Source organism: Vidua chalybeata, chromosome 16 (assembly GCF_026979565.1).
Source record: "Vidua chalybeata isolate OUT-0048 chromosome 16, bVidCha1 merged haplotype, whole genome shotgun sequence".
Taxonomy (NCBI): domain Eukaryota; kingdom Metazoa; phylum Chordata; class Aves; order Passeriformes; family Viduidae; genus Vidua; species Vidua chalybeata.
In genome coordinates this window covers 11,207,501-11,228,439 of record NC_071545.1, presented here as the reverse complement: position 1 = coordinate 11,228,439, position 20,939 = coordinate 11,207,501, and positions in this window count along the sequence as shown.

The window sequence follows — 20,939 nt, the reverse complement described above, 5'->3', positions numbered from 1 at the left end:
TCAAAAAAAAAAAAAAAAAAAATCCAAACAAAAAACACCCACAAAAAAACCCCACCCAAAAAATCCCCACAAACCCACCTCTGTTGGTTTCAAATGATAAATGTACCCACCAAGGACCTTTCTGCAGTTCTGTGTTTACAATATATGTCCCTCTTCATGCTGTAGCTGTAGCAAAGCATGAGAGGCAGGCTTGAACACAGTGATGACCTTACAAAATCCAAGATGAGAACAGTTTCGCAGTTATGTGTCACCACCAGACCTTTCCAAATAACTGATATATCTCAGACCACTCTTGTACACACCTGAAGCTGCTCAGAAATAAGCCCTTGCTGCCTTTTCACTACAGACACACAATCATTTCAGAACGTAAAAATAAAGCACCCAAAGCTCCAGAAACTCTTATTGCAAATAATCTCACTGCCAGAAGAAAGGCAGCGTGGGGTTTATCAGAAAACTGGGTTCGTGTGTAGGACCTTTAACATCTTCAGATGAAGGCAATCACTCCACAAAGAACAGGAAGGCTTTGGTGTGAGAAGGAATTCACCTTCACCACAGCCCAGCCCCAGCAGCCTGCCCAATGATGCAAAACTGAAAACCCTCTGTTCACAGAGTTTCCAGCTGCTTCTGCTGAGGTTTTCCTTGTTTCAGAAAAGAATTTGGGATCATTCAATGAAAGGAAGAGCCATGCCAGCTACCTCAGGTCCTGTGGAAATTTAGCAAGGAAGAGAGAAACTTTTTTAACCTGAAGAATTTAGGAAATGAAGGCCAATTCTGGCAGAGCTATGCCACGGGATCCAGGAAGCATCCACCTCCTGTGTGCTGGTATGAAGTTTAAAAAATAATCAGTGCTCACAGGTGGATCAAACCCAGACATTCTCCTGCAGCCATCAGGAAAATAACACTTTGTTTTCTTAGGAACCAGATGTTCCCCACACAGCAAATGCTCCAAATTTATGACAGCTGTGTCAGACTCCACAGACCTGTAATGGTCTTTGGTCAGAGGGAACACAGAGCAAACAAAAAATATACAGGAGGAAGCAGAGGGAAAAAAAACTTCATTCCACATCCTCAGCTGTGGAAATGTATTTGGAGTAAATGTTGGAGGCTGCAGCTCCTGGAGGAGGCTGCACTTTCTCTCATTGAAAATGAGACTGAAATTATGTTCCACGTCAGCTGTCAAGTAATGGTTTTGAAACCTTAAACAGAGAATACATTTGCAGCTATTAGCATGGTATGGTCATGGTTTGTGTTTGAAGGTGAAAACAGTTTGTGAGGAGGGAAAGAAAACATTAATTCTGTTCTATTCATCTTGAAAGTTACTTTAACTTTTCAAAATGCTACGGTAAATTTTGAAAGTTTAAAATTAGTTTCAAGATGAATAGAATTAATGAGTGAATTAGAACTGGTACAGAATTGCAATAAATAATATTCAAAACCTTTTAATAAGCTTTGCAATGATTAAAATGAATGGATTTTTTTTTCTTTTTGCTATAAAACTGGAGCTCTTTTAAGTATAAATTGTGATAATGACTCAAGAATTTCCAGCATCAGGTTTTTCCATTACATCTCAGCCTCCACAGTTGATCTAAGGCTTAAAGAATAACATTCAAGCCTCACTTTCTAATGATGAGGTGTTTGACACAGAAAGCAATCCTAATAGAGGAGGCTGCCTGCCTGGTGATTGCTGCCAAGTAGAGCTGACAAAGAAACATTTTTCTACCCAGTCTCTTAACAAAACCTCCTCCTCAGACCTGAGACTGTGAATGATGAGCAGGGATCCTGTTGTGAGAAGCACTTGGCAGATCAGACCTGTGTTTGCAATTCTGACAGCATTTGTTACAAGTCTTGCTCTTAACAAAAAAAAAAAAAAAAAAACACAGAAAAGAAAGAAAAAAAAGCACCAAAAAAATACAGGACAAGATATTCAGTAATGCTGTGTGATAAAACACTAATACAGTTAGCTCAGTTATAACAGTTTGTGATACCTCAGGTCTGGTTCAACACAGGAAAATCCCTCTCAGAAAAGAGGTTTGGAAAATTCAAAACTTCTTTGCCCACAGCTCCTGCCAAGCCTTTTAACCTCACAGCCTTTCTGAGTTTTTCTGGGATATGTTTCCATCACTGCCCAGAAGGCTGCTGGTGTCCTGTGAGTGGTTCTTTAAAAGTCTTGCACCAAGTTATGTCCAAACAATTTCCTGTAAATTCATTATTCTCAACTTTGGGGAAAAATCCATCTTGGCATCAAAAAGCACTGTGGCACTAATGCTTTTCTCCTGTTTGTTCAGCCATTCTCCCTGTGTGCCTTGGGGAAAAGCTTTGCTCACCGACATTCCCACTGGGACAGCTGCCCCAATTCATCTGCAAACACAGCCCCCACCGTGGCTGGTTGACACCAAAGACTCTTTCACTGTCCCTCTTGATATCCTTCATTCCTGCTTCTCCAGGAACCCTCATTTACCCCAGTATCACTGTACTGCACGTGGCCAGCTGGATTTTCCCCTGCTGTTGCCCCTCTGGCCTCTTGTGCCAGTTTTCCACTGCAGCTGCAGGGAGGCAGATGCCCCAGGCTGGCCCCAGCCTGGGCTGAGCCCTGCTCCCCTCCTGAGCTCATCCTGGCCCTGGGGCAGGAAGGTCAGGGCTGGAGCCTGCTCTCTCCAAAGACAGACCTGGCTTCTCTCTGGTTCCTCAGTTTCCAGCAGGGGTGTTTGACCTGCCAATAGCCTCCATCACCATCCCCCAAACCAGCAGCTTGGCCCTGAGGGTCACTGCTGCCCAGGGCACAGCCTGGCCCCTCTCCCAGCCCTGCTGTCCCTGTGCTGCCTTTGCTCAGTGGGTGTTTCTGCCTGGCAGGGACCACAACTCCTGGCATCCACCACACTCTAATGAGCTTCTCTGTGGTGCTGAGATTAATTTTCAAGATCCATCACATCTCCATGGCTGGTTTCTCCTGCTCTCTCCAGCAAGACGCCACAGGCTCCTCCCCAAATCCTTCACTTTCTGCTTGATCAGTCATTCTGCTGTTATAGCAAAATACCATCTTCTTGCTTGGCTTCCAGCTCTGCTTCCCCTCCACAGATGTGAGGGTGCAGCCTGAACTGTGCTTTCTTTATTTCTTAGTTTTGCATGAGAGCCCATAATCCACTCAGAAGTAGTTTGTAATAATTCTGCATGGGAGAGGCTGCCCATAATAAATTGTGTTGTGTTAACTTCCAGGGTGCTCCTGTGCTGGCAGGCAGGGGAAGGACAGAGCCATCTTCCAGGTGTATTTATTTCCCAGCCAGGACAGCTCGTAATCGCAGACAAACTGTTTGTCCTTGACTCCTGTCTTGGCAAAGGAAGACCGAACTTCCCGCGACACGATCCATATCACATCAGATTTGATATATTTCATAACAGCCTTTTATTCTCCTGTCTTTGTTCATTTATTTATCAATCTGACACTTTGCTAGATACGTCGCTGTCTTTCTTTTTATTCACCTGTCATTATCTCCTGCTCACATGTTATAATACTCAACTTTTTTATGTATATTAAACATTAAAAGGCTCTTGGCCTGTGCCTTTTCACTGCGGATTTTCTCTGTTGCACTTAAATAGCAATAGAACGGATGCTTTGCAAATCCTTTCTGACTTTTAGTGATATAAATCGTCGCTGCTTGGAGCTTCCAGCCTGCCTTGAAGCACTGAAAGGCCCCTCTGCCACACATGTCTGCACAGCCCATGTCACGCCTGGGATGCTCCCCAGGCTTTTGGGACCAGGTCTATGGAGAGAGAACTCAGGAGCAAAGCAGAAGAGCCCCATAAACACCCAGGCACCGTAAATAAACATTTACCAGCTTTCCATGATCTCATCCGCTGCGTTAACCTGCGGTAAATCCCACGGGAGGGAGTCCAAGGGGTTTTCCCCATCACAAATCCCAGGAGCTCAGAGGTGGTGAAGGTGCTGCTGTGCCTGGCGTGGCTCACTGGGTCTCAGGTGCAGAGCTCAGCTTAATCCTTTAGAAGGAAAGTTGGCTGGCAACTTACAGCCCAATAAAATCATCCTCTGCTTTTCCTTGAGCATTTCACAAAAGCAGTTAGATTACTCCACCCTGAATTTTTACCACCATCAGAGAAACTACTAAAAATATTTAACTTGTTTGTTAAAATATTTAACGTGGTTTTGACAGTTCACCAGCTGTTTAAAAGTAGCTGAAAAGGATTGCAAAGGCTGTTGCTGAGTTTAATAAATATGTGTGTGTGTAATGTTTGTTATCTGAGAAGTACATTTAGATGTCTGCTTAGGTTAGTATCACATATGCTAGAACACATGTTCCTTTTCTGGTACACATCTATAATTGTGCCCATTTATCTTATTGCAGTTTAAAGTACCAACAGGATAAATAAAGGCACTGTCTGTTCTACTTTGAGAAAGAGAGAGACCAGGCTATTTAAGTCAGTGAGAAAATATAAAACTCGGCAGATAAAAACTTTCAAGGGTGGGGAAAATTACTTTTTAAAATAGCACAATCAAGGACATCTTTGCTGTGGAAAGATTTTAGTCAGAAGGAAGCAATTCAAAAGCTTCTACAAAATGGATGTAGGCAGAGAGCAGTGGCAGAAGCAGGGAGGCATTCTGCCTGTGTCCTTTTTTATGGTAATCTCTAGGCATTAATTTTCCACGTCTACCAAAATAAAATGCTCTTACAGATTTACTTTCCCATGGCATAGGATCCAAGCACGAGTAAGGGATGCTGGTGCTGCAGATGAGGGTGAGGAAGGGGTGGAGGAAGCACAGGTATGGCTAAACCTGCAGGATGGCATTAACCACACTCAACCAACCCAGCAGGATTGTTCCCTCAAGCCAGAGCACAAGTGACAACCACACAACAATGCCAGCTGAGGATCCTCTGGGATGCCTACGCAGATCAGGGCTGGGGACCCCCCTACACACAGCCTCACTCAGGATCAGGAAAAACCTACCAGAACTGGGCCTTTCTCCACATTTGTGTGGCCCTTGTCAAACACGAGGTAGGAAGATTTGCTGACCAAGTCCATAAGCATCCTGAAGACAAACAGAACAAGGATGCAGGTTTGGATCTTTCAAAGTAAATGTCCTTCTAGATATACCAGCCCCAGACTGAACTCTCACATCTGGTTCCTCTAACCACTCATGTGCTAGTCCAGATGTGGAAGCAAACAATCAGCTCCCACTAAAGCCAGAAATGACTGTCCCAACCCTTGACACCCAGCCACGATGTGCAGAACGAGGAAATAAAACAGCTCAAGGAATCCAGCACTTTGTGGCTTGGATTTGTGAAAGCAATGATAAATTTAAAAGGATTTAGGGAAACTCTAATTGCAGGAATCAGTCTTGAGAGACAGAGCGGGACTCACAGACTTCTTTGATGTTCAATTCATAAAAGTCCTCAAATTACAGAAGGAGAATCACTTTGCAGCTTGGAACAAACTGACAGTCCAGAAATACACTGAAAACCAGTCACTGAGCTCCAGTGAGCTGCAAAGACAAACTGCCAGGGGCAAAATGAACATTAACACCAAGACCACCAGACGCACAAAATATGTGTTTTGAAGGAGAAGCCAAAGAATTTGATAATATTTGTGACTGGACAAGAGAGCTCACCAACCAGCTTGGTGGCACTGGATTTTCCAGAGGTGATTTTTTTTTTTGGTGCCTCTTGTTTGTGCAGATAAGTCTGATGGAGGGAGCTTTGGTGGGACAACTCGGGTGACTGAGATCCCCCAGTTCTGGTGTAAACTATTTGAAATTAAACAGAAATGCCAGTGAAGGGGTTTAGGGTGCTGATTTGTCAACCTGAGGTGAACTGTGATGGTTGTTATCAAACATCTCACCTTACCACAACTTAGGAAAGCAAAAGGGATGAAATGGACAGTGAAGATCTAGTAGCTGGATCTGCTTAAGAATTGTAATATCTCCATAATCCTTTCTTACCTAAACAGATCCAAAAAAGATCAAGTGTAACATGAAGGTTATTTTCACCATGCACAGAGGCAGCATCAGTCAATTCAAGAGCCATTCTGGAGCACTCAATGTGCTCTAAGAGCATCAAAGCCATTTTGTGTGGAATAAAACATGATCCTGCAGGAGCTTCTTGCAGCCTGAGTCATGCACCAAAGCCAGATGACAATTCAACTAACACTGGGAAAAGTCATGCTAGAGAGGGGTTTGAATTCCTGGGTGTAGCAGGAGCTGGAAGCCCGAGGAATGCTGCTAAATCACCCACATGTTATGGATCATCACAAACGCACCAGCATTGCTGGAAATCTTGCAAATGACAAGAGGCAGAAATGAGGACTCTATCCTGCAAAACAGAGAGTGGTGCCAGGACCACAGCTATTTAGATGCCTTGCCAGAACAAACCACCTTGTGAGAGCGAGCCCTTGGCTGCCAAGAGAAGAGCAGCTCCTGGAGATGCAGGGATGGGGGAGAGGCGGCTGCGCCGAAAGCGCTGCTGGAGGCTTCAGCTCCTTCCAAAACCAACACGCGATGCTAAAAAGAGAGAAAGGCTTATCAAGCACATTATTTTTAGGAGAAAGAGAAAAGCTTCCAGTGCCTCCAGCTGTCTCCAAGGCTTTGGGGGGGACGCAGTCAGGCCAGGGTTTGCTCTGTGGGTCTGCAGGTGCCTGCTGGGGGTGGCACGTGCTGCTGGGGGGAGCAGAGGGGAAGGGGGAGGGAGGCGGGAAGGAGAAGGAAATTGTGCCATGTCCTTCTCCTATGCCAAAAAATGAAAAGAAACTATAAACCCCCTGTTTTCAGAATATAAAAAGGTTGTGAAAATAGGACTCCAAGGGCTCTGCAAATGATTATGCTAATTAGATCCAGGGCTATTCAATAGCTCTGAAGTGATGCTCAGGAATTTTGAACTACAGATTTTAGTGTGATTACAGATCATATTAAAATTCTATTAGTCTTCACCTAAGTTGCAAATAAGTTGGATGGAATAAGGGGTCCATACTTTCTTCAACCCAAACACTTTAAATGTAGCAGATATTTTAGAGTAAATATATTCCCCTTTTTGAAAATAAAAGAAGCTTTATTTATGTAATTACGCAGAGTGAAACTACAAACTGTGAAATTTTCAAAGATTACTGATTCTCCCACATGGGCACAAGTTTAGAGTGTTGTTGTAAAACAGTATTTGTAATTGTTTTAGCCTTGCTATACAGTATAATTGAGACACTCAGTAGAGAAAACTTGGTAGCAAAATCTCTTTTTGTTTCTGCCTAGCAAATGATAAATTGTTAATGACCACCTGTTACAATGTTAATGAAAGTGAGATCTGTATGTAAATAAAGCAAATTTAATAACTTAACAAGGTGGATTAAAATTCCCAACCTGCTCCTTGCTAATCTAATGCCAAACACCAAATAGTTGCTATCTAAGCAGGAAACTAGTTAATGTATTCACCTCCATGTACTTTTCAAACTATAATTAATATTTTAAAAATTTATAAAACCAAAATCATAGGTTTGATTGTAACAAACAAAATATCTGTCTTTAATCTACTACAAAAGGTTGACGCAAATCCCCTTAAACGATACTAAAATGTAAACCACAAGGCAGCACTGAGGAATTGATTATGTTTAACTTCTTTTGCATTTGTCCTAATCACATTCCTTATAATTGTATTTAAAATTACTCCAAAACAGTTGATTGGTAATTCTGTAGCACAGAAGAAATATGGAATGAGAACACAGTTTCCTTGGAAGAAAAAAAAAGTCTTGTTATAAATAACTTTCAAGGTATGTCCTCTGGACATTGGGTGAATATTAACACTTGACAAATGGACGTTTGTTGGTTTAAACTAAAGTGAAAGTTATTGAAAGGGAAGAAGTGAGGCTCTTATTTCTTGGAGAAGAAACTCACTTCCAGGTGTTTTTTCTCTTTCCAAACCCCACACAGGGTTTTACATCACTGCCCCTTGATTTACACCCCACCTCACCCCCCCACCCCAATGGTTTGTGGGGTAGCTCCGGAGGGCTGGGGCTGCTGGTGGAGCCCCATTTTAACCCCAGCCCCGCAGGTGTGGCTTCAGCAGGAGACCTGTGTTGGCAGGGGCTTCTGGAGGTCCTTGACCCAGCCTCCTTCCCCAGGCAAGGTTAGCTTCAAACCTAGACCAGGTTTCTCAAAATCCCAAGGGTGGGGACTCCACAGCCTCTCTGGGATGCTCGGTCAGGGCTGTACATAGGGAAATGTTGGACTCTGGGGGCTTTCTCCTTAAAACCAGAGGGAATTTCCCATTGCCAGTCGCCCCCTGCCCTCCTATGAAGCATCTTAGTAGCTTCAGCAGGGAGATGGAGGGAGTGAAAGGGTGTCTTCCCCTTCCATTCCCCCATGGTCACACACCCAGTTTGTCCATATAACCTTGATACCTGAGTCCTTTCCTACCTTCCTACCACTTGTCTCCTCAGCTCCAGTGCTTTCTCCCTGTTTTAGAAAGGTGGCCTGAAACTCAGAGAACAAGGGGTTGCCAACCTCCCAGTGTAAGCCCACAATCAACCCACAATACAAAAGCTGAACAGAGCTTTCCTCCTCCACCCAGGGCCTTCTCCTTCAGCTGCTCTGAATTTGGAGACCTAGACACAAACATGGGCACTGCCAGTCCATGACCACTTGTGATGGGCCTGATCAGCATCATCCCACATCAAAGCAAACACTGTCCTTGTCCGTGGGGAAGTAAGACCCAGAGGAGATTCCACAAATAGCTATTTCTAAAAAAAAAAAAAAAAAAAAAAAATTAAATTTTGGAGACTATGCATGCATACTCTGTCCTTTAATTGGGAAGCACTTCACGGGTCTGCACTTAATCAAGATGGATACCTCATTAGGACATCTCCCAGGGAACCAGTTTAGCCTAACAACAGCAAATCGCAATACTGCTGCTTAATTGGGACAATTTTTGCAAAGTCTCCTCTTAATGGAGACATATTGGACCAGTGCCAGGAGTTAAGTGGTGTTAAATGAAATAGGTACAAAACTCCAACTTCCTGTCTTTTTATATAAAGATTGTCAGCTAAGAATGTAAATAAATAAAGGCTAAATATTTAGGAGTAGGGGCTTAGAGTTTCCTATTTTTTTGGTTGCCTGGAGTACTGTAAAGAAATGTGAGCTTCTTGGGTCCATAGCTAACCCAACCTCCACTTCTAGCCTCAATGAGCAGAAGTGTTTCTCCTGTTGTGCTTGGACAGCACAGAGCACCTCTGGCTCCAGATGTCCGGTGGAATATCCTGGGCTTGCTTACCATGAGCAAGACAAATCATCACCCTCTACTTCAGCCTTCTGTAAAATGGTCTGTAAAACCATAAGTGCAGGTTTTGTACAGGAGCCAATACCTTAATCCTGAAACCCTGGAAACAGAAGCCAAGGTTCCCAGTGGAGCATCCCAGACATGCAATCACATACATTTCTATGTTCCTGCCATTCAAGGACCTTTGTGCCCTGACTTTGGGTCAGAAATATAAAATTTCCACCTACATGGCACAGAGAATCTACGAAATTATACATTCATGCCCACAGTGGGAAACCTGCCCTCACTTCCATGAAGTCAGGTCTCTCCCACCGACAGGATGTTGCACAATTTGCCTTGAACACAGCAAGTGCACCCCACCATGGTGGGGTGGGAAGGCTGGCCAGGTGCCTGTGGTCCTTGCTGGTGGCATCCCTGGTTCTGGTAAGAGCCATGACAGAGGGTTCAATATCTGCTTATGTGTCCATGCTTTATTCCTGGGCCCTCTCCCATGAGAGTCACAGTCCTCCTTCTCTCAGGTTCCCTCCCTACACACAGAGAGCTGAAATCTTGTTCTCTTCCCCATTTTTCTTTGGAAGAGCAGCTGCTGGGGGAGCATGGTGCTGTTCAGTACAGGGTTAGCTTCTGGGCAAGGCTGCTGACAAATAAAGTAATCAAACTAATGGCAGGTACTTTCCCAAAATCACTCAGGGCAGTAGCAGCCACCAGCATGCTGGGAACAGACACCCAGAGCATCTCCCAGAACATAAAAAACAAGCTCCCTTTAAAATACCTCTCTCACGATGTCTTAGATCCCCTTAGATATTTCTGAGTGTTAACATTAACTGATGAGCCAGCCTGAGAGGCATCAAAGGAGGTTCTTTTCCTCCCTTCGTCATTAAGAGAAGCTGTTTTACAAGTAGCTGAGCAATTTGAAGGATATAAAAGGTGTGCAAAAATTGTCTCTTTAAGACATTGACTCAGTAACCTGTAAAAGATGTTAGTTAAATACATTTCCTTGGGACTCCTACAGTCTTTGACTGAAAGTGTTTTGTACATAAACAAACAACAACGCTCCTTCCATCCATTAAAACCCACCAGGCACTTTAATACATCACAGCGTAACCATTTAGCTCAGTCATTTTTCATTGTTTGACCTCACTTTTAATTAGAGACTAAATTATTAATGCCATTTGATAGGAGACAAACTGCTTGGGAGTGCTGCTGTTCTCTAGGCCAGCTCTCAGGAACTACACACTCAGATTTTGTATGTTTCAAATAAAACATAAGTGGCCAGAAGAAAAACAATTTACATTTACAGCTCCTACAAACACAGCATCCATCAAGAGTTTTGTGCTTAAAAAAAAAATCTCATGTGGTGTTATCAGTAGACTTTTAAAAATCAGCAAGAAAATATAAAGTTCCCCCAGAGAGAAACCCCCTGGAGATTTTCCAAGAAGTTCACGAGCTCTGGAAAAGTAGTTGCCAGCTCCTGTAATCAAAACACCCAGGACTGTTTAAAGAAGTTAGCAGTGTATTTTTTTCCTGCACAGCTTTGATGTAGAGGTTCCTAAGGAGGGAAGATGAGCCCACAGAAAGAGGAAAGCTGGAGGTGATTTAAAGCCAGAGAGCGAGAGGGCACGGCTGCACACAGAGCCAGTGTCTGAGCCTGCTTAGCTGACACCAACAGGCCCTGAATTGTTCCCAAGTGGGCCAGGTCAGGGTGCAGCTTGCCCCTCACCAGGGAATTTGATCCCTTGTAAGCTCTGGCCTGGGTTCCCCACTCCTGGCACTTTCTCTCTGAGGGCACAGAGAACTGTAAAAGCAGGTTCTCTGCCACCAGGGCAAACACCACATCCTGCTCGTGGAGAGGAAGACCCATTGTGAGGTCCCCCTTCAGAAAAGTAACCAAGCTTGCAGTGGTTGTCGTGATGACAGATCTGGGATCCTTGGGAGAGCTGCAGGGACTGGCTTTGGCTTCCCTTGCTAACAAAGAGCCTGAGGCCAGGCCCTTTCCCTCCTATTAAAGCCAAGCCTGGGTGAGCCCTGTAAAACACTTGGCACTGATGGGTTGGATAAAGAGCATCAGTCCCACCTGTGGGTGCCTCTTGAACTCAGCCCAGGGGTGTGTTTAGCCATTATCTCTTTTATTGGGGGTTTTCAGTGTTTCCCAGGACTGAAACGTCATCATCCCTCAGTGACAGCCAAGTGGACCTCAGTGTCAAGGGCTGGGGACCTCACAGAGCAGCCACCCAGCCCTACACTGCCAGCAGATCCACATCTTCCCTTCTGAGGGCTTTGAGGAGCCAGCAGCACAGGGCTGGCCTGGAGCTGGCTCACACCACAATAAGGTGTTAGGAAAACCATACCAAAACCTTTCAAAAACTGCAGCTCTGGAAGCTAGATAAGGAACTGGGGACACATTGAGCAAACACTTTCTCCAGCAAGGTTCGTCATCAGCAAGATCCCTTGCTGTGTTAGACAACTGTTCAGCTGTTTCCTGCACGACTGTGGTATTCTCAAACAAGGATGTAAGTTTGCTGTGCTGCTGCTAACAGGCAAAGCCATCAGCCCTTCCCTCACCCAGCTCCCTGTGTCACCTTCAGGTGCTGACTCAGACCCAAACCCTTCCTGGCTCTGCCCTGCTGCAGGTGGGTGGCAGGAGCCCTGTGCCCCTCACACACCCAGGGAGTGAGGCTCTCCTCAGCTGTCACACAGAGCTCTCTGTCTGTACCGAGGCACAAAGTGACAATAATGTCTCTGCTAATTTGGTGAAGCAGAAAATACGATCTCCACGTCGTTCTTTAAAATCAGAGCAAGAAATCAGGTTTTCAGCTGGACTGGCCTTTCTGAAAAGGATGATGTCTGCCAAGCCCATTTGTTTGGACTCAGCTTTTCCCCAGCAGAAATTTGAAGAGTTTTGTATCCTGTTCCACTTAAGTCATGAAGTTTCAAGTTCTTTGCCATCCAAACTCAGGCTACAAAAATTCACTGTGTTAGATTTTAGCCTGCAATGCTCTTGCTGTCAAGTCAGAATGTGGTTTTATTTCTTAGACATGTGTCTTTTTCTGTTTTAGTAGGTTTTAAGCAGTAATTTTCACTTACTCCTAAGACACAAAAAAATTGCTGTTTCTTCTCCCCCTAACCTAAAAATGACATAATCTCCCCTGTATGCTTTCAGTGTAAAATAACCAGGTGCATATGAGGACTAATGGCCCTAAAGGAGCTGGCTAGATCTACTCACTCAATAATCCATGCTTTCAAAAGGCCTGATTTCACAGTTACAGAGACACCCCTGAGCAGTTTTGCTGCGAGAGCGAGCACTCGTAGCATCTCCTCTTCTCTCGATATGCTTCAGCAGCTCCCTCTAATGTCAGTGGGGACCCCCGTGTACAGCTCCAAGAAAATTAGACAGCATCAGGCCACATCCTGCCCTCAGATGCACATCCACAGCTTCCAGTGGAGGTAATGAGACCATCGCAGCATCCCAAGGGACGGAAGCTGGTCAGGAGGATGAGGATGCTCCTGGGACCCAGCGCGTCCATCTCACCCTGAGCTCCATCTGCGGACAGGGTGATGCATCCATGCAAGATGCTGCTGCATGGGAGGGACCCCAGGGGTGGAAGCCCCTTCCTCCTCACTGACTCTGGTCCTAATGCCAGGAGGGAGAGCTGTAGGACAGAGGCTCAGAGCAAAAAGCATCCAGAGTCCTTGAACGAACCCCCCAGTCACATTCATTTCTAATCTGCCAATGCCCTATGTCCAGTAGTCAGTATTTTAAATTGTTATTAAATGTCTTTGGGGGGGATTATAATTTGTATGCCTGATTATACAATGGATATACCTATCTATCTTGTGGTATCACAAATAGCCATACCGTAATGATGATTGAAATATATAATCCCCCCAAAGATGGTCAGAACAATTTAAACTTCCCTCTGCTTAATTAAGAGAGTTAGGGGATTAGGTACATGAATTAAATGGGGGGGGGGGGGGGGAGGTTTGGTTTATGTTTTTAAAACCCAGTGGAGTCACAGGGAACTGGTGAGGCAGAAGTTAGACTGCCTTGTCCATTCTTCTACTGTCTTGTCTCAGACAGACCTGCCTTTCTGTCTGCCTGGCAGACACTGGGAAATTTCTGCCTTTGATGAGGATAGGAGAACTCTTCTCTTCCATTTTTCAGCCTTCCAACATCTCCAGCGTCTTCCCAGTGTCTCCTAGGGAAAACACCTCAGCAGCCTAATTCCATCACAGGTCACATCCCTGTGACCACAGAGTGCTCATGGTTTGCATTGCTGAGATACTCAGAGCTCTCCCTGGCTGTACCAACCCACTGTGTCCTGCTACCTCCAGCCCCTCTCCCAAGCACGGGGTGACAACAGTTCCATCACCTCTGCCTCACCGTGGGGGATGAGGTTTATTTGGGTGAGCTCCAAAGCCCTGTGCACAGAGGAGAAACACTTCAGAAGAGGTTTAAAAAAAAACAAGCCCACCTCTCCCAAGTTTCCCTTCCTTCAGGAGATCTCGGATTTGCCAATACTCTGCCAAGCAGAGGTGATCTGTTTGTCTTCTTCATGCTGACAATAAATCCAATCACACCTTGGACGGGTAAATGGAATCAATGGAGTCCCTGCAGCACCGTCCTCCCCTCGGCTCGGCACCAGCCCCCCTCTCCCTCATCAGCCATGCTAACAGGGAAAACCGGGCGGATTCCACTCCCCGCATTTACCTGCTGATTACAGAGCCATCTTTGTCATTAGGGGTAAATTAATCAAGAGAGGTGAATGTTTTCGACAAGCTGCACTGTTTACTTCAAAAAAGCAGAAACAAAATTAGTGTGATACAGGGAGAGCCAGACACTTGCTGGGCAGAGCAAAGGAGCCCAATCCATCGGGAAGCAAAATCACTGACTTGTTATTGCTGACTCCGAGCACAGCCTGGGGACAGGGATCCCTAAGCAGGCAGAGAGCTCCGTGGGGTGCCAGGGAAGGACTCCCTGCACTCCTTCCCCCTGGTCCCTGCTGCCAAAACCCCCTGCCAAGGAAAACCAGGTCTGTCATACACCACACGCACAAGTACCAGGGCAGCTTTGACAGCCTGATGCTCTCCTCTCTCCACTGACAGATGTCAGGCTGGGATGTTCCCAGTTCCTATGCACACTTTAGTCACCCCTAGGAAGGGTCCTTCACTCCAGTCCTAGCTAAACCTTTTAGCCTGGTAAAAAGGCACAGAGGCTTTTGCAGCCATCCATAACTCTCTCGGTGGGTCTGACCAGGTGCAGCTGAACCATTGTCTAGTTAAGAGGAAAAGATCAAACTGGATTTAAGAGGCAGCAAGGCCACCATAACTCTTCCTTGAAGCACAGCCTGGCTGGATTTATGCTCTGCAGCGTGGCAGCAGGAAACAGATATAACTTGTAGTGATGGTGCTGCTCCTTCTGAGAGGGAGGGTCTCTCCCCAGCCCTTCACAGGAAAGTTTTGGGACCGCACCTGAACTTTCGGCAGGGTGTCCCAAGGTGTTGCACGTGGCTCCTGGTTCAGATCTGCAGGGCCCGTAGCAGGGAAGATATCTTTTTCCCCTTTCTTCTTCTTTTCCTTTTTGTCTTTGAAATCTCGTCAGTATATCAACACACTTGATAAGGGCAGTGTTGTAGTTACACTTCTTTAATTAAGTGAATAATTAAAAAGGAGTTGATCATCAATTAGTTAATTAAATAATTAATCCATTTTACTTTCATACCCTTTTTTGTTAATCACTGTGGCTTCGGTAATGAGCCGCCTATGGGTTGCTAGGCAACCGCCTCCTCGTTTAAACACTCAGCAGCTGCCGCCCGTCAGCCCGTGTGAAGGGATGCGCGGGGCCGGGGCCGGGGGGCGCGGCCCTTTTGGGGCCGCAGGTTCGAGCCCCGCCTCTGGCGCGACCCCCACCCCAGCCGCTGCCTCGGGAACCGGCGGGGAAAGCAGGAATGCCCCCAGAAGCCGCCGGAACACCAAGCTCCATGGGTTCTGCTGGGGCCCGGGCCGCGGGGACGGACGAAGGCGCTGCCGAGCAGCAGCGAGGAAGGCAGGGGATGTGGTGCCGCTCCCGGCGGGCACCGGCAGCGCTGGCACGGCTTCTCTCGTCCGCGCCCGGTGCCTTCCTGAGGGGCACAGCCACCTCTCGCCCCTCAGCGACCCCCACCCCCCCCCCCCCCCCCGTGCCTCAGTTTCTCCAGGAGAGCGATGCCCCTACAGTCCTTTCGCAGATGGCCCCTGTCCCGTAGGGGTCACCGGAGGGAGGCGGGGTGGTCCCCTGCGACAGGCGGCAGCTCCCCTTCCCTCTGCTCTCCCTCCTTATTCTCCCGAGTTCCTTTTTTTTTTCCTCTTTTTACCTCTACCTTTTTTTTTTTCTTTCATTTTTTCCCCCTCCCTCCTCTGTTGCCAATTGTTTCTCTGCCCCGGGGCCAATCTGTAAATGAGATGTTACATCTGCACCGAACTAAGTAAACACTTTATAAATGAATAAATAAGTGAATAAATAACGAAATAGTAATATCTGAGCCGAGCGGAGCCAGGCGCGGCGGCTCGGCCGGGGAAAGCGGGGAGCTGGACCGCGAGGGCCAGGAGAGACCCCCGGCACCCAGAGCTCCAAACCGCTGCCAGGAGCCGCTTCCCGGGGGGATCCGAGCCGGCTTTCCCGGAGTGTCCCCCCTGGCAGCGCAGTGCCAGCGTCCTGTCCTTCCCCGCGCCCCCACTCCGGATCTGTCCCGGGAGGGGCCGGGGCTCGCAGCCCCTCCAGGGCTCCGTCCGCACCGCCCGGCCCGGGCTGAACTTTGTAATTATAATGGATAACGAGAACAAAGGCAAGAAGCACTCATTGAGTAACTGATATCAATTATGGAAGCAGGCTTTTGAGCCTGGAATAAATGATAGGGGAATTGGCCTGAGAGGGAGTGGGAGCAGACATGTTATTATTTACGCCAGATTAAGAAAAGTATCCAATTTGCTGGTCATCTCCTTCCGCTGGGAATCGGCATCAATTTTATTATTGTTCCTCAGATTTTAATATTCTCTAAATGAATTAAGATCGAGCTAGGTAGTTAGTCAATAGTTTAATGCAATTAATTAACTTCCCATCGCTTGGTTATCTCTGCTCGGGCCCCTTTTCTCTGGCCGGCCCCACTGCTGGGCAGCAGTTTGGGATAAATAAGGACGCAGGCTCGGCTTGGAGCCGGGCTCCGTGTGTCTGTGTGTGTGTGTCTCTGTGTGTTGACTCTTTGGTGTCTAGATTTTTTCCACTGTTCCGTGCATTGTACGACATAACTAGAACTGAAGCAGTACATTTCTTCAAACAATGCCTCCCCGATTCCATTTGTAATGGAATTGGAGGGAGAAAATGTAATTGTGTGTTAAACATGAGGCAGCCATACATGAAGATAAGCAGGGCTGAGTGACTGGATATGGAAATCCAGCGCGGGGACTAGATACTGGAGGTCTATTTTGGAGTTAAATGGCTCATAAAAATAGGAGGCTGGGGTTTATTTTTTTATTTATTTGCCCGAATATCTATAGGGCTGCGCATGTGGAGCTGTGTCTTGAGGGGGAAAGAGTGGGGGGCTGCTGGTGGGGTGGCCACTGGTTTGGGAGGGGGATAGGGAAAGGGAGAACAGCCGGCCTGTGGGTCAGGGCTTCCTGCCCGGGGACCCCCGCCCTGGTGGATATCCCTTGGAGCAACTTCTCTTGGAGCAACTTCTGGGGCCCAGGTCAGGACAAGTGAGATCGGGGTCTCACTTGACTCTCGCGGTCTGAGGGACCCCGCCGGAGCGGAGGGGCCGGGGGGCTGAGCACCGGAGCGCTCCGGGGACTCGCAGGGTGGGGGACACACAGGAGCCCCGGGGGGCACACAGGAGCCCCGGGGGGCACACGGCGGTCCCGGCGATGCACACGGGGAGCGGGAGCCTCTCCCGGTACGGGAGGAGCCACCCCGAGGGCCCTGAGGACGCCGAGCCCCGTCCCCTCAGGGCGCTCCGTCCTGTCCCGCCCTCGGCCGGGCTGGCAGAGCCTTTCCAGGGGGGACTGCTGGCCGAGGCCGCCCCTTCCCCGCCGGACATCTGGGAACGTCGTTAGGGCCGCTCCGCTCAGGAAGTTTTTCACACTTCACGTCTCATTAACCGCAGGTCTCGGATTCCTTGGGAAAGGGGGACAGGCGGGAGGGCGGCGGCGGCCGCTGGCCCGAGGAGGGGGGACGCAAGCGATGGGAGAAGCTCGAGGGGCCCGGGGAACCCGGCACCCCCCGGTCCCCAGCGGGGCCGAGCCCCTGGGTGGCCACCCTGCCCCGGCCGTCGAGGTGACCCCGTGAAGGATTTGGGGCAGGGAGGGAGCCAGACAGGGCAGGGGGAACCCCGGGAGCAGCTGCAGGCACCTCCCCGCACCGCCCCGACGGGGCCCAGCCCCCAGTGCCAGAGGACCTGGGCTCCCCTTCCCTCCTCCGCACCCCGCAGGGCCGTCCCGAGGGGCCGCAGCTGAAATCACAGTCCCTTCTCTCGCCGGGGGCTCGGCGGCCCTGCCTCTGTGGGATGCAGCCTTGTGGGGAGGGCGAGGACCTCCCCAGCATCTTAAATGTTTAAAAAGGGTTTGTTCTGTACTTACAGTGAGCGAAATTAAAAAGAAACAGTAAAATATTTGAAAATGAAGTGCATTATGTTTAATAAATATAAAATGAACAAAGGCTGCTATATTGCCAGCAATATCATTTCTTGCCCAGGGGCATTAATAAAGACTGAAAGGTTTGGAAAAAACAATATTTTCTATTAAAATTCTACGGTGCGTTTCAATATTAAAAGGATAGGTGATGAATTTTCAGTGTTACTCAGACGGGGTCAGCGACTAATTTCATTTCTTTCTGGTCAGCATTCTGTCGATAATTAATCAAAAGCAGAGTTTCTTAATGAAACACTTTTCATAAGGTGATAATTAGCAGGAAAGACGCGGAGTGCAGACAGTCACTGGTAGCTGTCTAATAACCAGAATGAAATCAGGGCTGGGTCCAGGGAGTTAAGCAAGAGCTAAAAAAAAAAAAAAAAAAAAAAAAAGAAAATAAAAAGAGAGAAGAGGAGGAAAAGGGATGGAAGAGCCGCCTTGTGCAAAGTCCCGGGAGAGGGTTGTGATTTTCAGCCCACTGCTGATCGCTTTTAACACCCGAGCTGGTGTAATTTCGCCTCCCGTGCCCCGCGGGGCGCGGAGTGGGCACGCAGCCCCACGACCCGGACCCACTTTGGGGGGCCCGAGGCGAAGACACCCCCACATATATACATATATCCCCTTCATCCTCACCCCACGCACTGAGCTTCAAGGCAGAAATCAGCGCAGAGGACACGGTCCCCACCCGGGCCTTTCCCCGCCTCACCCCTCAAAAAACGCGTGGAAAGAGTAAATGAAGTTAATGAAGAAAATTAGCAGCGATTAGTGACAGCGCCGGGGTCCGGCAGAGCTGGTGCTCCGGCCAGGAAAGTGTCCGGTAACAATTACAAAGATACCTCGCGCATAAACAAAAGAAATTAGCCCCTAGAATGATATTAAACAGTATAAAATTAACCGAAAGTTGTAATAAGTGAGGGATTAAAAAGGACCTGGCATTAATTCGTGGGTCTGAAGAGAGGCCAGCAGAAGGGGGAGAGAGGTGTGCTGAACCTTTAATTAATATTTGGCTGGAACATACCTTATTCATAACATTCATTGATGTTGTTACTCCACAAACAGACAGGGATAATTTGTTTAGATAGATAAAAAAAAAACCTTCAGGTGAGATTTTAAATACAAAACCAATCTATCCCTTGCATCTAGTCTGGCACTTAAACGGCAAACCTTTCAATGGGCTTTTTTCTCATATTAATATATTTTTTTAATCCGAACATGAATGACAAGTACTGCTTTCCTACAACGCCGGGTGTTTTATTATAAAATTCTCCTGAAATGCTGTAAACTTTCAGATAAAGCTGAGAGGCAGGAGGCTGTTGAGTAGATGAGATTATTGATAGTTATTGAAAGTATCCAAATAGGATTTAGAAATCGGGCTCCTGCGCCTTTAATAGAATTCCAGATAATCTTTTATCACAACAAGACACCCATAGAATTATTTAAACAGATTGGACTATTCCAGCAGCAAATTTCAATTATTCTAATGCTTTAATAAATGTGTTGTGTGTGTATTAAATTCAAGCTTCTTAATCCAAATTTTACGATTTAACTGCTTTGATTTTTCATTACAGCTACACCCACATACAGCAATTTACTTCTTTTTTTGGTTGGTTTTTTTTTTTTTTTTCCCTTTGTCCTAGAGAAACTGATGCCTAAACGAATCGGGCCCTCAAATAAAATACAAAATAAAAACTGACTTAAAAGTGAGTTCCGTACTCCCCAAACACAAGAAATAAATAGAAGGCTCCGCGAATCCCTGTGAGGAGTACGGGAGAGGAAAGCTCAGGTAAGGAAAATGATGGGAAGAAGGAAAAGAAAGAAAAAAAATAAAAAGAAAAAAAAGAGGGGAAAATCAAAACGCAAGAAAATTAAGAGCAAAGGATTGAATTGATGGGATCTGGGGGCTTTGTGGCTGGAACCTTTTGTTTCAATATTTATTTCCTCAGAGGTTAATACCTTTTTTTTTTCTTTTTAAACGTAACAGCAGGTGAGAGGGAAAAGCGTGGCCTTCAAAATCTGTCAGCATCAAACCAACTAAAGGAACAGGATTATCAAACAGTGGGAGAGAAACAATATTTTAAATTATCATTAAATTATGGAGACAAGCTCTCGAAAGGAGGAGGGCACAAAACGGATCAGCGGCTTCCCCTGCGCACACACACGCACGCGGAGATGTTCTCACGCGTTCCTCTTTCTTGCCATAAAGGAAAAAAAAAAATAACAATAATAATAATAAATAGCGAGGGGCGTCCTCTGTTGAAAGGGGAAAGACTTAACAGGTTTTTAAATATTAGAAGTCCCGGCTAATGAAGCAACCCGGGTTCTAGTCTAGCAGAGCACAGAACCCGGGCCGGGGCTGCGGGGTCCCCCCTGCCCGGGCCCCTCGGGGCTCCCCTCGACGGGGGCGCCGGTCCCTGTCCGGGATTTCCCGGCTCTGGGATGCAGCCGGCGGCATATGCAGATGCGGAGCTGATTCATAGTTTTCAATCATTTTCCTTGCCCGTTCCCAAACACGGTCGGTCCAGCCTTGCCCACAGAGGTGGGAGTCACGGCCCCGGTGTGGGGGTGCTCCGCTGCCGGGGGAGCTGTCCCGGGCACCACCGGGCTGGGGAGCACCGGGGCTGCACCCCTCGACGGCACCGCTTCCCTGGGCGAGCGGGTGGGCGAGTGCCTCCTCGGCGGGCAGAGCGTCCCTTCCCGGGGCACAGCATCCCTCGCCGGGGTCAGCGCCTCCCTTCCCCGGGGGTCAGAGAATCCCTTCCCCGGTACCGAGCAAGCCTTCCCGGGAAGCACAGCATCCCTTCCCAAGGGTTCAGATCACCCCTTTTCCGGGGCAAACCGCGGCTGCTCCTGCCCCAGCCACCCCAATCTACCGCGACCCCCTGGAACACCGCCGCCCCCGCCCCTGACACGCGTTATTTGCTTACAAGGGGCCCGGAGGCAGCTCAGCCTCCGGGGCTGCAGTCTCGTTATTAAGCAGTTCAGTTTGTTAATATTTCAGGCCTGACCCTGGCGAGG